The sequence below is a fragment of the Psammomys obesus genome, unplaced genomic scaffold, assembly GCF_907164565.1.
Source record: "Psammomys obesus unplaced genomic scaffold, mPsaObe1.curated_primary_1811, whole genome shotgun sequence".
Taxonomy (NCBI): domain Eukaryota; kingdom Metazoa; phylum Chordata; class Mammalia; order Rodentia; family Muridae; genus Psammomys; species Psammomys obesus.
The window spans coordinates 1,201,027-1,216,718 of record NW_026590809.1 but is presented as its reverse complement, the minus strand read 5'-3'; the positions used below and the strand labels follow the sequence as shown (position 1 = coordinate 1,216,718).

At 39.4% G+C, this 15,692-nt stretch overlaps 1 protein-coding gene across 1 annotated transcript in view; it reads left to right on the top strand.

Annotated features, from left to right (window-relative positions):
* Positions 1–15,692, top strand: part of Inpp4b (inositol polyphosphate-4-phosphatase type II B) — a 672,431-nt gene that overhangs the window by 195,551 nt on the left and 461,188 nt on the right. The gene's annotated exons all lie outside the window — the stretch shown is intronic.

The following is a 15,692-nucleotide window of genomic DNA, read 5'->3' as shown; positions in this document are numbered from 1 at the left end:
GATGCTAGCAGAGCATTTTGCTTAAATGATAGTCCTCATTCCATGCACCAGTGTCCTTCCAAAGCTTCCCTGATGGGAGAGTCCTTTCACTCTCTTTGTGGCTGTGGCTTATTCTACTGTTCCTACAAAGGCCATTTTGTGTTTTCAATGCTGTATAGAAGCTTTACAAAACAACTGGTGTCCCAGCTCTTCTGTCACAGAAATACAAATAAAAGAGCCAGAAAATGGAATAAAAGAGACAGCATTTATTTGCAGAAGGCTGTGCATCTAGCATGTATTTCCCAAGCTGAAGATGATATAGGAGTTCATAGTTAGGATGGCTAGAGAACCAATGATACAAATAGCTTTAGGGCTGTGGTGTTGGTGGTATAGAGGTGAGCATAGCTGCCTTCCAAATAGCTTTAGGGGAGTTACTCTTCACTTATTAGAAAATCATTTGTCTTAGGAAATACATTTTTCATTTTTATTTTTGATATTAATTACAATTTTTTTTTCACTTTGTATCCTGGCTGTAGCCCCCTCCCTCATTCCCTCCCTCACCTCCTCCTATGCCCCTCTCCAAGTCCACTGATAGGGGAGATCCTCCTCCCTTCCATCTGACCCTAGCCTATCAGGTCTCTTCAGGGCTAGCTGCATTGTCTTCCTCTGTAGCCTGGCAAGGCTGCTATCAGAGGGAGGTTATCAAAGAGCCAACCACTGAGTTCATGTCAGAGACAGCCCCTGTTCCCTTTACTAGGGAACCCACTTAGCGACTGAGCTGCCATGGGCTACAACTGTGCAGGGTTTCTAGATTATCTCTATGCATGCTTCTTGGTTGGACTATCAGTCTCAGAAAAGATCCCTGGGCCCAGATTCTTAATTTTGTTGCTCTCCTTGTGGAGCTCCAGTCCCTTCTAGGTCTTATCTCTCCCTTCTTTCATAAGATTCCCTGCAGTCTGCCCAAAGTTTGGCTATGAGTGTCAGCAGCTGCTTTGATACCCTGCTGGGTAGAGTCTTTCAGAGGCCCTCTTGTCCTGTTCCCTGTTTACTCCCTCTTCTGATGTCCATCCCATTTGCCTTTCTGAGTGAGGATTGATTATCTATGTATGTATAAAACATCAATATAACAGAATGATTACAATGAATTTATCAAACAGTGTACTTTCACTTGTTATTAAAAATGGAGGTACTCATGTCTCATGCTTCTTTATATATATACTGACTGGTGTTTGATTGATACCAAAATTATAATTTAAATAGTTTTTAATTAAAATTATTTAAACTAATACATAGCAGCAAAATTCATATATATTAATGCGGTGGTATAAGGGGTTTTGATGCAGGTATACATTGTATAACATTCAAATTAGGTTAAATACTTCATCTCATCAAACTGTTTGTTATTATTTCTTTATATTGGGGTCATTCTAAATCATTTGTCCTAACTTTCCTTTGTTATTTACACATATTCTTTGCACAATATAATGAATTTCATCATAACTTTTTTATGATGTTTATATTTATTGTTTGAGAGTTCCATACATGTTTACAGTTATTTTTAGTCATATTCATCCTCCCTTCTAACTCCCCCACCATCCCTACATCCTCCTTCCAACTTCAGGTCTACCTTTCTTCTTCTTCTTCTTCTTCTTCTTCTTCTTCTTCTTCTTCTTCTTCTTCTTCTTCTTCTTCCTTTCTTCTTCTTCCTTTCTTCTTCTTCTTCTTCTTCTTCTTCTTCTTCTTCTTCTTCTTCTTCTTCTTCTTCTTCTTCTTCTCCTTCTTCTCCTTCTTCTCCTTCTTCTCCTTCTTCTCCTTCTTCTCCTTCTTCTCCTTCTTCTCCTTCTCCTTCTCCTTCTCCTTCTCCTTCTCCTTCTCCTTCTCCTTCTCCTTCTCCTTCTCCTTCTCCTTCTCCTTCTCCTTCTCCTTCTCCTTCTCCTTCTTCTTCTTCTTCTTCTTCTTCTTCTTCTTCTTCTTCTTCTTCTTCTTCTTCTTCTTCTTCTTCCTCTTCTTCTTTTTTGGCAGTGCTGCTTGGGACTATAGCTCAGAAGTACAGCACTTGCCTATCCTGTGCAAAACAGAGGTAGCCCTTATTTTGATACAAAGTCTCACTAGGCAGCCTAGCCAGGAACTTGTGATTATCCTTGTGCTGCTCTCAGTACTAGGGTCACAGATGTGCGTTCCCATACCCAGACTGTTATATATTTCTCCCAAATCAGCTTCTCCTCCTCCTTCTTCGTCTTCTTTATATTTTTTATTCTTTTTATAAGATCATATTTTAAACAATGTTCTCCTGAGGATGAAATTATGCTTATACATTTCTATCAATCTTCTGAAATCTCTCAGTTGCATTCTTGGGGGATGATGTCCTTAGCTTATCATATTGATATTCTGGAGTTTTGTTTTATGTTCTTATGCAATAACAAAAGACCATTGTTTTTCAAGCAATTTCATTGGTTCAGTTCTAAACCTGGTTGTTATCATTACTAAGAGACTAATTTAAGACTGTTAGAAATTGGTGAAATAGGGACATAAAAAGGAATTATTCTTGGTCTTTTTCAAGTTAATAGAGTTAATTAAAATTAATTACCTGCAAGTCTTTTGAAAATAGTACCACATTCTTAGGATGAGCCAGTTTTAATTGCGGGAGGCTTTAGGTATGCAAAGATAGCCTTATCAGCCAGGATGTTGGAGAGGCTTTTAAGTTAAGAACCAGGGTTATTTGGAGTGATCTGGGTTTTAGTAGCTCAGTCCTGTCGGTAAACAGCTTTTGGAGACTCTACCTTAGAGTCATGCAAACAGAAGTGGGGCATGAGCTTGTCCTGGTTTAAGAAAGGTGGCTTGAGTCACCATGCACTCAGTGGGGCTATGCAAAGAGAAAAAGCCTGTTTCAGCATCAAAACATTGGAAATGTGTGTGTTTGGGTCTGTATTTTGAATTACGGTTAAACTTTTTTTTTTTTTACTTTCTATAATTAATTTTATTTTATTTTATTTTTATTATTAGTTACATTTTGTTAACTCTGTATCCCAGCTGTATCCTGCTCCCTCTTTCCCTCCCAAACTCTCCCTCCCTCCCTCACCTCCTCCCTGCCCCTATCCAAGTCCACTGACTGGGGAGGACCTCCTTCCCTTTCATCTGACCCTGTTTTGTCTGGTATCTTCAGGACTGGCTGCAAAGCCCTCCTCTGTGGCCTAGCAGAACTGCTCCTCCCTTGGGGGATGGGGAGGTCAAAGAGCCTGACACTGAGTTCCTGTCAGAAATAGTCCTTGTTCCCCTTATTATGGGAAACCAATTGGTTACTGAGCAACCACGGGCTACATCCGAGCAGAGGTTCTAGGTTATATCCATACATGGTCCTTGGTTGAATGTCAGTCTCAGAAAAGACCCTGTGCCCAGATATATTTGGTCCTTGTGGAGCTTCTATTCTTTAGTATGACGTGGAAAGAATAGGGTTAAACTTTTAAAGAGGAAAATATCATTTTAATTTCTCCATGTGTTAATTTTTTTATTAATCCCATGCCAATTTTATCTTCTCTAAAGCCCTCTCATGACTCTTAAAATTATCTCAATACTCCAGTATCCTTGACATAAAGCATAACATTAAAAGGGTAGAAAATGTAAATAGAGCTAATTACTGAAGAATTCTCAATAACTACAAATAAAAATGTTAGCCATCCTCTTCCTCCTCTTGTTTCTCTTCCCCCTGCTCCTCCTTTTCCTTCTTGTTATCCTCCTCCTCAGCATATCTAAATAAGGCAGTTCTTGCTGCTTTTCTTCAGAGATGTTTCCAGGTCGTGACACCAAACAAAAGATTCTATGGAAGACAGAAATGTAAGAAAGCAATAACATTTTAGAGTGTAGTATTGGGATTTTAGGACTTCTTTCTTGTCCAGCTTTGTTCTCAAAACACACTGCAATGAAACTGTCTTGTTCCCATCCATGCCCACCTTGACCCTGAGGTGATGGAAGATTTGGATACATGCAAATCAGTAGGATTCAGTGTCACTTTCCAAGGCCCTGTGGGCAGCGTGCAAATACACACACACATGCTCGCTTGCACACTCACACCCTTGCCTGTGCACACACACACACCAAACCATAACAGCTTATAACTGCTTTCTAAGAATCCCTGTCTTTTGCAAATGAAAAAAATCTTACCAGCAGTCCTTCAACTAAGGAGAAGTTTCAGCATGACCCTTTGAGCTATCCCAGAAGCAGAAAGACACACACAGTACATACTCACTCATATAGACATATAATATAGGATAAACCTACTAAAATCTGTACACCTAAAGAAACTAATCAAGAGGGAGGACTCTGGCTAAATGTTCAATCCCTATCCAGAAAGGCAAGGAGGATGGACATCAGAAGGAGAAAACAGGGAACAAGTTAGGAGTCTGCCACAGAGGACCCCTGAAAGGCTCTGTAAACTATCAAAGCAGATGCTGAGACTTATGGCCAACCTTTGGGCAGAGTGCATGGAATCTTATGAAAGGAATGGGAAATAGTAAGATCTGGAGATGAGGGAAGCCCCACAAGGAGATCAACAGAACCAAAAAATCTGAGCACAGGGGTCTTCCCTGAGACTGATACTCCAAACAAGTAGCATGCATGGAGATAACCTAGAAGCCCTGCACAGATGTAGCCCATGGCTGTACAGTGTTCAAGTGGGTCCCATAGTAATGGGAACAGGGACTGCTTCTGACATGAACTGATTGACCTGCTCTTTGATTACCTTTCCCTGAGGGGGGAGCAGCCTTACCAGGCCACAGAAGATGACAATGCAGCCACTCCTGATGAGACCTAACAGACTAGGATCAGAAGGAAGGAAAAGAAGACCTCCCCTACCAGTGGAGGGGCATGTGTGGAGAAGGGGGAGGAAGGGAAGGATTGGGAGGGGAGGTGGGAGGAAACTACAGGGGGGATACAAAGTAAATAAAGTGTAATTAATAAAAGAAATTAAAAAAAATATTCAGCTGTGATGATATCAGGAGTGTGGCCTCCTGTGACCTTCCATAGGGCAGTTTTCTTGTATTTTTTGATTTTGAGGAAGCTTTCATTGTTTCTTAAGGATTCTTTGTATCTCCTTGAAACACATGGAGTGCACTAACGATTGGTCAGTAAAAAGTCCTTGTCTTAGATTTTGTTGTGCTGAACTTCAAGGTAACCAGAACTTCAAATATTCCAGATTTAATCCTGCTGAAAATCTGTTTCTGACACAATTCATACTTGCTATTAATTGTGTTAGAATAATTTTCATTAGAGATCTTCGCACATATCTTTATAGTAATGGTAGAGATATAAAATTAAGGTGTTTAAAATCTTAAATCAGCTTTAAGATAGCTTCAAGATAATAATAAGGACAGAGATAACACTGACAATCACACATTTTGCCCACAAGCAAAGTGTAAATTTAGTAGTGGATTATTAATCGTTTACCTTGAAAGTTCTCCCTGCATCTGGGAACAGCTGAAACTTAATTTCTCTGTACTTCTTATGAGCCTGGACAGGGCTGGAGAGCTCCTTGAAATTAAGGCTTTTGATGTTTCCTAGAAAATAGATGTCTGCACTGACAAGTGGACTTTATGGACTAAATACAAGGTATTTATGGCCATTTCTGTGTGTAGCATAAATGTAGGTGCTGTTTGGAAAGGAAACAGTATCAAATCATTTAATGTATGAAAGAACGGTGCTTGTGAATGTGAGCTTTCTTAAAGATATTTGATTCCAAATATTAAACATTTAAACCATAATTCAAATTATAAGGCTATCTTTTATGTTGTATATGATTGTTTTATCTCTAGCCTAAAATTATAACAGAATGGCCATGATCTTGAAGTTCTTATTTTATGATTTGTGTGAAGGAGTAAATAGTATCCATCGACAGATATTTTCTGTGTATTTGGTTGTACATTTGTGTACCACATGAGTGCCTAGTGCCCAGGAAGGCAGAAGAGAGCTTCAGATGCCCTGGAACTGAGGCTGTAGACAGTTGTGAACTACTATGTGGATGCTGGGAACCAAACCTGAGTCTTCTAGGAGAACAACCAGTGCTCTAAACCACTGAGCCATCCTTCTAGCACCTTCCATTGATATATAATAAGATGAGAATTCAGGAGAATTGCATCCTCAAGTCCAATTTTTTGGTTATAAAAGGAAAATAGTTATTACATGATAAAGCTAGTTGGCTACTTTGTTAGAAAGCATTGGGGCAGAGAAAATTGAAACAATTTCTGTGCTGTTATAGATTAAGATAGTTATAAACACTAAACAATTCCTACTGATTTGCTCTACACTATGTAAAGCTTTAGTTCACTTTCTTAGTTGTGCTACATTAGTTAGCTTGGTTACTGTAACTGTGTCTTCTATCCCAATGCACTATGGTATTGATTTTTTCATGTAAAGTTTTGCAAACTTTACTGGTTATCTATCTCTGACTGCAGGTCAGTGAGAGGATAAATTTGAACTTCATAGGAGTGACATAATACAGAATGTCCAAGTGACAGCCTGATTCTCCTTCCAGCCAAGCTTATCCTGTAGGGGACCTTGCAATTCATTTCAAGTCTGTGTCTTTGTAGGAAGGTAATACTGTCTCTCCCAGTGGGCTGTGTTACAGGGAAGTCAGCGATGCCATTTTAATGGAAAAACAAAATGTTATATTTATTTTAGTAGTGACTTTTAAAGATTATTACTGTGTTTGAAATATATTGTTGAAATGTGATTTCTTTTCTGGAGTTTATTTTCAGTTGACAAAAATTACAGTTTTCAAAATAGGATAACACTTCTAGTTCTTTAGAAAGTCTTTTATTTCAACTCTATTTCAAGGTTACATTGATTAGGTAATATTTTACAGGGAAGAGGAGACATGAGGAATGAAGCAGGGGTAGAGGAGACTAGAGTGAAGCAGAAGGGAGGAAAGGAGAGGAAAAGGGGAGGGCAAGGGAGAGGAGGGGAGGGAAGGGGAGGAGAAAAATTCTTGCCAGGTAATTACTTTGAATATTTTGTATATAGGAAAAATGTAAATAGAAGTGGAAATTGATAAAATGAACTAACTTCTTGTAAAATTACTTTCCACATAATTATAACATTTGTTTTCAAATGTCAGAGGTAGATTAAACAATTCTGCTGCACATCCTTCTTCAAATAAACTAGAGCTCACAGAATGGGATGACAGATGCCGTGCAGCATCTCAAAGGCTGCACTGACACAAAGTTCCACACAGAACAGAAGACGGTTGCACTTCTCATGATCTTCGGAGGTGTTTGTCCATGGCTTTGGGGTAACTATATATGACCAGACACTGGGAAGTATAGACGACAGACTCTCAGCTATATTTATAATGGATGGAGCATTAAAATTCTGTACAACATAATTTGTTACATTAAATTTTAAGTAATTGTAAGACAGGTTAAGGAAATAATGCAAGGCAATCTGACTGTATCTGTGCTTTCTCTCCTGCAGCCCCTTTTATTTTCTTTCATGGTTATTGTTATTTTATTTTTATTTAGTTAGGTTTTTTGCTTTGTTTTATATTTTTGTTTTGGTTTCTCGAGACAGGATTTTCCTGGCTGTCCTGAACTCACTTTGTAGACCGGGCTGGCCTTGGATTCACAGAGATGAACCTGCCTCTGCCTCCCAAGTGCTGGGATTAAAGGTGTGCCACCACCACCTGGCCCTCTCATCATTATTTTTATTTTCTAGCATTAAGAGAAAACCACTTTAGAAAACCTTTCCTGCCTTCCTTCCCTCTATCTTCTATTCCCGTCCTCCCCTCCCTCCTTAGTCTCTTCTTCACTCTCCTCCCCTTTCTCCATTCTTGACTCTTTCCCTCTCCCTTTCTCCACCCTTTCTACTTTGACCTTTTATTCAGATGTTTGCTTTAATGTAAAAATTAATGCCACTATAAGCCCCATCCTTTCAAGCTTTAAACACCTGCCCTTTCCTGTCTGTTTAATCTTGTTACTTTCTCTTAAACTTTGCCCTGTAGTCAAGGCGGCTAATTAGTCAGCATCCACATTAGAGGAAGAAAAGGGTTGCACTCCTTTCTGATGTCTTTTATCTCACAAATGAATTGCATTCATAACTTTACAAAGCCTGGTTTGGTACAGGCCTTGTAAAGCCTGATTGTTAAGACCCTGGCTTGGTCCTGGCAGCTCCAGGTTGTTTGAAATCAATTGATTTCAGCAACTTGTTCTCTTTTGTATGTGATAAAAGACTTAGCACGTCTGTGCTAGGGAAGGACACTGGCTTCATGTGCATTACTCAGCAGAAGATTATGGTATCTGAGAAATTGATGCTGACATAAATGTGTGCTTGACAGTGCTTAAAGGGCCATGTAAGGTCAGTAATATATACCGAGTAAAATTACAGAAAAGTGGAGTTTTATGCAAAACCTTACTGAACAATATACTTAATAATACTGTCTGCATATGTGACTTAAAACTAACCTGATCAAGGGACACTTTCCTATATAAAAGCTTATGGCAAGGCTGGAACACTATTCTCCTTGGCTCTGGAGAAGAGGTGTTTTCAAGAGAATTTATGTGAAGAGAGGGAGTAGAATGGGAGTCCACCATAAATGTCCTTTGAAAGACTCCAGCCACAAGGGATCAGAGCAGATGCTAAGGCTTACAGCAAAATTTGGGGCAGAGTGCAGGAAGTCCTAGGAAACTGCTGGGGAATAGAAAGACCCAGAGTGGACAGGAGTTCCATAAGAAAATCAACAGAGCCAACAAATCTGGGCCCAGGGGATCCTACAGAGACTGATATACCAACCAAAGACCATGCCTGGAGAGGACCTAGATCTCCTGATCAGATGTAGCCAATAGACAGCTCAGTTTCCATGTAGGTTCCCTAGTAGGGGGAATAGGGGTTGTTTCTGACATGAACTCTGTTGCTCTTTGATCACTTCCCCATGGCCATAGAGTAAGAGGATCCAGGCAGTCCTGGTGAGACTTGATAGGCTGGTGTCAGATGGTAGGAAAAGAGAGCTCCCCTTTCTGAGGAATAGGGGAGGAAGATAGAAGACAAGTGGGAGGAGGGTGGGACCAAGAGGAGATGATGGCGGGATGTGAAGTGAATAAATTATAAAAAATAAATCTAAATGAAAAGAAAAGAATTTATGCAAGTGGTGCCTGAATTTTGTCAGGTTTGAAGGTCTGTGAGGAGAGTCTAGTTTATGTCTATGATGTAGATGTAAGCCAAATCATGAAGTCTACCAAGTTCCCAAGAACAAAGTGAGCCAGGAGTGAGAAAGGGCAGCCATGACCATGTCAGTGGTCTCAAGATGACCTTGAAAATTCAGGAACCTTTCCCACGTCTTAAGTCTAAAGCCTACGTAAGATGCTGGAGTGATGGTAATCAAGGATGGGAGAGATGGCATAGCTAGGACTGATAGCCCAGCTCTGGGACTGTAGTTGGTGCATTAATACATTCTTGGTAGAAACAATAAGCATAAAAGGTGTTTTGCAAAACCAATGACTTCAATTCCTAGTAGCAAACAAGTAACAAGTAACAAGTTAAATAGAGACAATTGAATTATACAATTGCTGGAAGCTGTTTTCGTCTGGGGAGGGGCCTTTGACTCTGCAGCTTTCCATCCTTTTGGGTTTTCATGGTTATTTAGACATGAATGAGTAGCTATACATAAAGATTTATGCTCCTTATCCGTAACCACTTTACAGGAAGAACTAAATAGCCTTTTAATTTGGAAGCAAAGTTAAAACAAAGATTCATGCTAGTTGAAACCCTTTCCTTGGGGGATGTGACAGGGAAGAATGGCATGTACTAGGTAATTTGGGAATGCAGCATAGCAAAGAGGTATTTTGATTTACTTTCCTGATGATTTCTTGGCTGAAGTTCTTGGCACTGTGGTATAAAATCAAATTAATAGGAATATGTGAAGTTTTAATATTGATATTAAAATACCATTGTTAACTTAGACTTGAAATGATCAAGGATGGCTTGAATCTACCAAGTAAAACCTGTAATTAGATTCATGTACAGGGATGCTTTAGCTCCAGCTCAGGCTCAATGGGGGCAAACGGCGATGCTGCATGCTGATTCCAGCCAGCTGGTCTCTTGCTAAAGGGAAATGGAACAATCAAGACTGAAATTGGTTGTTCAGATACACTTGCTATCTTGAAATGTAACTGCTCTGTGGCTTTAATATTTACATAAAACCATAGAGTGTCTTTGTTTTCTAAAGTATCAGTGATAGGAGGGTTGAAGGACTACAGAGTGCTATCTTAAGATGATGACTGACTGAGGGTCTTCCCTGAGAAGCCCTGCATCCTGTCTGGACATCCCAGAGCAACCCTGTGGAGTAGTACTGCCTGTTGATTAAGGGCTTGGCAGATTTTCATAATCTACATCCCAAAGTTCTGAGTGAGGTTGAGCTTATCTACTCATAGCTGCTACAGTGAGGTTTATTTATCAGTTATCCATGATTCTCGGTCCCAGTATCTCTCATTATGCATATTTATGTACAAGGGTGGATATGCATATTTGAGGCTGGAGATTGATGTCTGTCTGGTATCTTCCTTCCTCAATTATTCCTTCCACATTATTTTTGAGACAGTTTCTCATTGCACTCAGGGCTTGCTGATATATGAGACTGGGTGCCCAGTGAGCCCCGCGGATCATTCTGTCTCTGCCTCACCAGTGTTGGAATTCATGCACATAGCAGGTCCTCACTTTTGTGAGACAAACAATTTGCCTGTTGAGTGATTTCCAGTCCTTCTGCTTCTTAATCTTTCTGAGCTATTTTGAAACATGGCCTTTCCTGTTAGAAAAGGAAACCCAAAAGAACTGCAACTTACCAAACTCATATCATTTAAATAACTAAAAAAAAAAAAAAAAAGTCTAATGCTATAGAGGGATAGTTAAAAGAAACCTGTCAAAATAATTGTCTTGATGGAGACAGACGTTCATGTAGGAATTTACCACTGGACAAAGCAAGTTCCATAGTTTCCAAGATACTCTCAGGAAACTCTGTTGTTCCTACTCTTAAAAGTCTGGGTTTGAAGGCAATATTGTCTTGTGAAGACTTTAGGTCTGTATAGATGTTTATCTGACTTGAAAATGCTGCAGAACCTCTGTGTAGCTGCACTATATGAAGCAGATTAAAGCTCTTCCTTACTCCCTACGAATGACACCAGCTTCTCTCTGAGGCCTCTTTGACAGAGGGTCAGCAGTACCTAGGGAGGTGAGAGTGAGTTGAAGCAGATAAAAGGGAATCCTTTTTGTTAGTAAGGAAACGATTTCTCCCTTCAAGGCTCTTCTAGAACAACAGAGCAAACCTGCTTTAATACAGAAAGGGATTTTTAAGCATTAGGAAAGATGAATTCATGTCTTCAGGGATGATGATTCAGGGATATTTTACGCACTTCTTCATTGCTTAGCTGAAAAGTACATGGCGATTGAGTGGGTAAGACATTCTGCTTATTAAATGTTTCAGGGCTACTCTAACGTCAGAGCAGTTATTCATGTCTGAAATAAAGCAACTCCTTTCAGTTCAGTTCAAAATAAGACTCAAATTATAGATAGCTCATTATTGAAAGTATAACATATAATTTTTTTGGTCCTTACTATATCTTGGTTCAGTGTCAGATCTGAAAAAAAAGTACTTTTTTGTGGGGTCAGTGCTTTATAATATCAATGTCTTTAAAAAAAAAAATCAGTGTATTTGAGGGCCAAAGGAAGCCTGAGGGAAATTGAGTGAAACATGTAAAACATGAAAATGAGGAAATGAGGCTTAGAGATATTACTTTATTTCCCCAAGCTCATGCACAATGTCAGTTATCCAATGGAGAAGCCACGTTGACTGCTGAGACTAAATCTCTCCTCACTAGAAGAACTCAAGTGTTTGTCATTATTTTGGACATTACGCAATTCTAAGAATTATATATTCATTCTATCCAAATAAAATTGTTTTGTGGATTGACAAGAACCAGGTATATTATACTGCAGGGCTAGAGACCCGATAGAGTTGGCAATTCTGGGCTGATTCGTTTCTTATTCTAGTACTACCATGCAGTCAGAAGGCCTTGTGGGCGTCACTGGGCCAACCAGCACTGAGAATTCTAACAATGTCATGTTTGTTAGCCTACAAACCTGTATCTTTCCTAAATGCAGGAACCCAGCCACCATCTTCAGTTGGTCTCAACATAACAAGACTCCTTCTGTACTCTGTTCTAATTCTGTTTCAGTGGTGTGATGAAACACTCTGACAAAGAGCAGCTTAGAGGAGGAAAGGATCCCAATGCTGTACCTTGGATTTTCACTCTTTTTGTCCATTGTGCTTTGTGATCACTTACCCAGAAAGGTCTACTGGTCTATCACTACTGGGATTAGTTTAGGAACTTGAACCTTTTATGCTCATGTCTATCTTATGCCAGAGTATACCAGTACATGCTCCTTCTTATTTTTAAGATGTTGTAGAAGACTTAAAAATGTCTATGTGCCTCAACATAAAACTAGATACTCTAAATCTGTTAGAAGAAAAAGTGGGGAACAGCCTAGAACTCATTGGCACAGGAGACAACTTCCTGAACAGAATACCAACAGCACAGGCTCTAAGAGCAACAATCAATAAATGGGACCTCATGAAACTGAAAAGCTTCTGTAAAGCAAACAACACTGTCCTCAAAACAAAACGACTGCCTACAGATTGGGAAAGAATCTTCTCCAACCCTTTATCTGACAGAGGACTAATTTCCAGTATATATAAAGAACTAAAGAAGCTGAAAAGCAGCAAACCAAGTAATCCAATAAAATATGGGGAACAGAGTTAAACAGAGAATTCTCTGTAGAGGAATATCGAATGGCAGAGAAACACTTAAAGAAATGCTCATCCTCATTAGCCATCAGGGAAATGCAAATCAAAACGACCCTGAGATATCACCTTACATCCATCAGAATGGCCAAGATGAAAAACTCAAGTGACAACACATGCTGGAGAGGTTGTGGAGAAAGGGGAACCCTCCTCCACTGCTGGTGGGAATGTAAACTGATACAACCACTGTAGAAATCTATCCTGCGCTTTCTCAGACAATTAGGAATAGTGCTTCCTCAAGACCCAGCTATACCACTGCGAGGTATATACCCAAAGTTTGCTCAAGTACACAAAAGGGATATTTGCTCAACCATTTTTATAGCAGCTTTATTTGTAATAGCCAGAACCTGGAAACAACCCAGATGTCCATCAACGGAGGAATGGGTACAGAAACTGTGGTATTTTTACACAATGGAATACTACTCAGCAATCAAAAAGGAGGAAATCATGAAATTTGCAGGCAAATGGTGGGATCTAGAAAAGATCATTCTGAGTGAAATATCCCAGAAGGAGAAAGACAAACACGGTATATACTCACTTATATAGACCTATAAGATAGGATAAATATAATGAAATCTATACACCTAAAAAAGATAATCAAGAGAGCAGACATGGGGTAAGATTATCAATCCTCGTTTAGAAAGACAGATGGGATGCACATTGAACATATGACAGGAGTCTACTGAGCGCATTTGAAAGACTCTAACTAGCAGTGTTTTCAAAGCAAAGACTCATAACCAAACCTTTGGCAGAGTACAGGGAATCATAAGAAAGAAGGGGAGTTAGTCTGATGAGGAAAGGATAGGAGCTCCACAAGGACCAAAGATATCTGGGCCAGGGTCTTTTCTGAGACTGACATGCAACCAAGGACCATGTATGGATATAACCTAGAACCTCTGCTCAGATATAGCCTGTGGTAGTTCAGTAACCAATTGGTTTCCCATAGTGAGGGGAACAAGGACTATTTCTAACAGGAACTCAATGACTGGCTCTTTGTCCTCCCCACTCCCCAAGGGAGGAGCAGTCCTGTTATGCCACAGAGGAGAGCTTTGCAACCAGTCCTGAAGATACCTGATAAAACAGGATCAGATGAATGGGGAGGAGGTCCCCCCTATTAGTGGACTTGGCAAGGGGCACGGTGGAGATGAGGGAGGAGGGAGGGACTGGGAGGGAATGAGGGATCGGGACACTGCTGGGATACAGAGTTAATAAAATGTAACTGATAAGAAAAAAATAAAATTAAAAAAAATAAAAAATAAATAAAAATGTCTAAGTGGCTGTTAAGGGACAGATATGTTAGGCTCAAGTTGCATATTTTTTATTTATTGAAAATATTTTTATACAATATATCCTCATTGTAGATCACTCTTCCCAAATACTTTCAAAATCCTCCTTAGCTCCCCTTCTATCCAAATCCATACTTTTTCTGTCTCTCATTAGAGACAAATAAACATCTAAAGAGTAATAGTGAAGAAGATAAAACAAAGCATAAAACTTGAGTAGGACAAAACAAACAAACAAAAAGAACAAAAGAGCCAAAGAAAAAGTGCAAGAAACACATATAACTGTAGAAACACCCATAAAGTCATAATATGTGTGCAAAGGAACTGCAAAGTTAAAAAAGGCTGACAAACATTATGTGGCAAAGAACCTCCAAAGCTGATCCTTGATTCAGTTTCACTAGAGACAGCTAATCTTTTGTTTGGCAGTGTTACCAGTGGGAGCTAGAATGTGGATTAGGAGTGAGGGCTTGTGTCTACTTCTCCCTGAACTAGGACCCCATCTACAGACATATGTAGACTCTGCATGCTTCCACAGTCTCTGTGTGTTCATATGTTTACCACTACTGCTGTGGCTAGACTTGTTTCCTTGTTATCCTTCACTCCCTCTGGCTCTTGCAGTATCTGTACCTCTTCTTGAGCAGAAGTCCCTGCGTCCTGAGGAGAGGGCTTTATGGAGACATCCCGTTTAAGACTGAGTGTTCCAAGTTCTCTCACCCTGTGCTTAGTATTTGGCTGTGGGTCTCTGTATTTCTTTCCATATACTGCAGTAGGAATATTCTCTGATGATGGCTAAATAATGCACTGATCTATAAATATAGCAGAATGTTATTAGGAGTCATTTTATGGCTACATTCCTATAGCAGACAACTCAGGTGGCCAAGAACCTGAGACTAGATAGGCTAGGACCTAGGGGAAAAAAAAAAAAAAAAAACAACTGATCACATTTCAATCTGTAATCTTCATCTTTACTCAAGAACCAGAATACATATAGTGATATTTTAAGTAATATAAAAAGAATTACTATTTATTTATTTATTTATTCATTCATTTATTTGAAAGTCTTACTCACTGCATGGCCCATGTTGTTACTAGCACAAATGTTCTGTCTGCCATAACCTCATATTCTAGGACTAATGATGAATGTCATCACTCTCAGTAAAATAATTTTTCTAAGGTAGCAATCAGCAAGATGGTTTTAAAAGTTGGATTGGAAAAAAGAACCAGAATGTTCGAAATTATTTTTGAAATGTGGACAAAAAAGACTTTCACTATTTGGTTTCAAAACAGTCCAAAACTAGAAGGATCTATAGAGTGTGGTAATAGATTCTTAATAGGTTCTTAAAACCCTTGCTTTTCCCTGCATGACCATTATTTTCTTCTAGCAAGTGACTCTTGGCCAAAACCCTATAAAGCTTCAGGGTGGAGCTGGAGACCAGAAAGATCAAGCCTTGTGAAGCTTGGAAATTTGAGCCCTACTCCTAAAACTCAGGGTGAAGGGAGTCGAGTGGTTGAATTAATCACCAATATTCAGTGGCTTACCTAATGACCCAGCATAAACACAGTCTGAGAGCTTCAGACTTACAAGACATATTCAC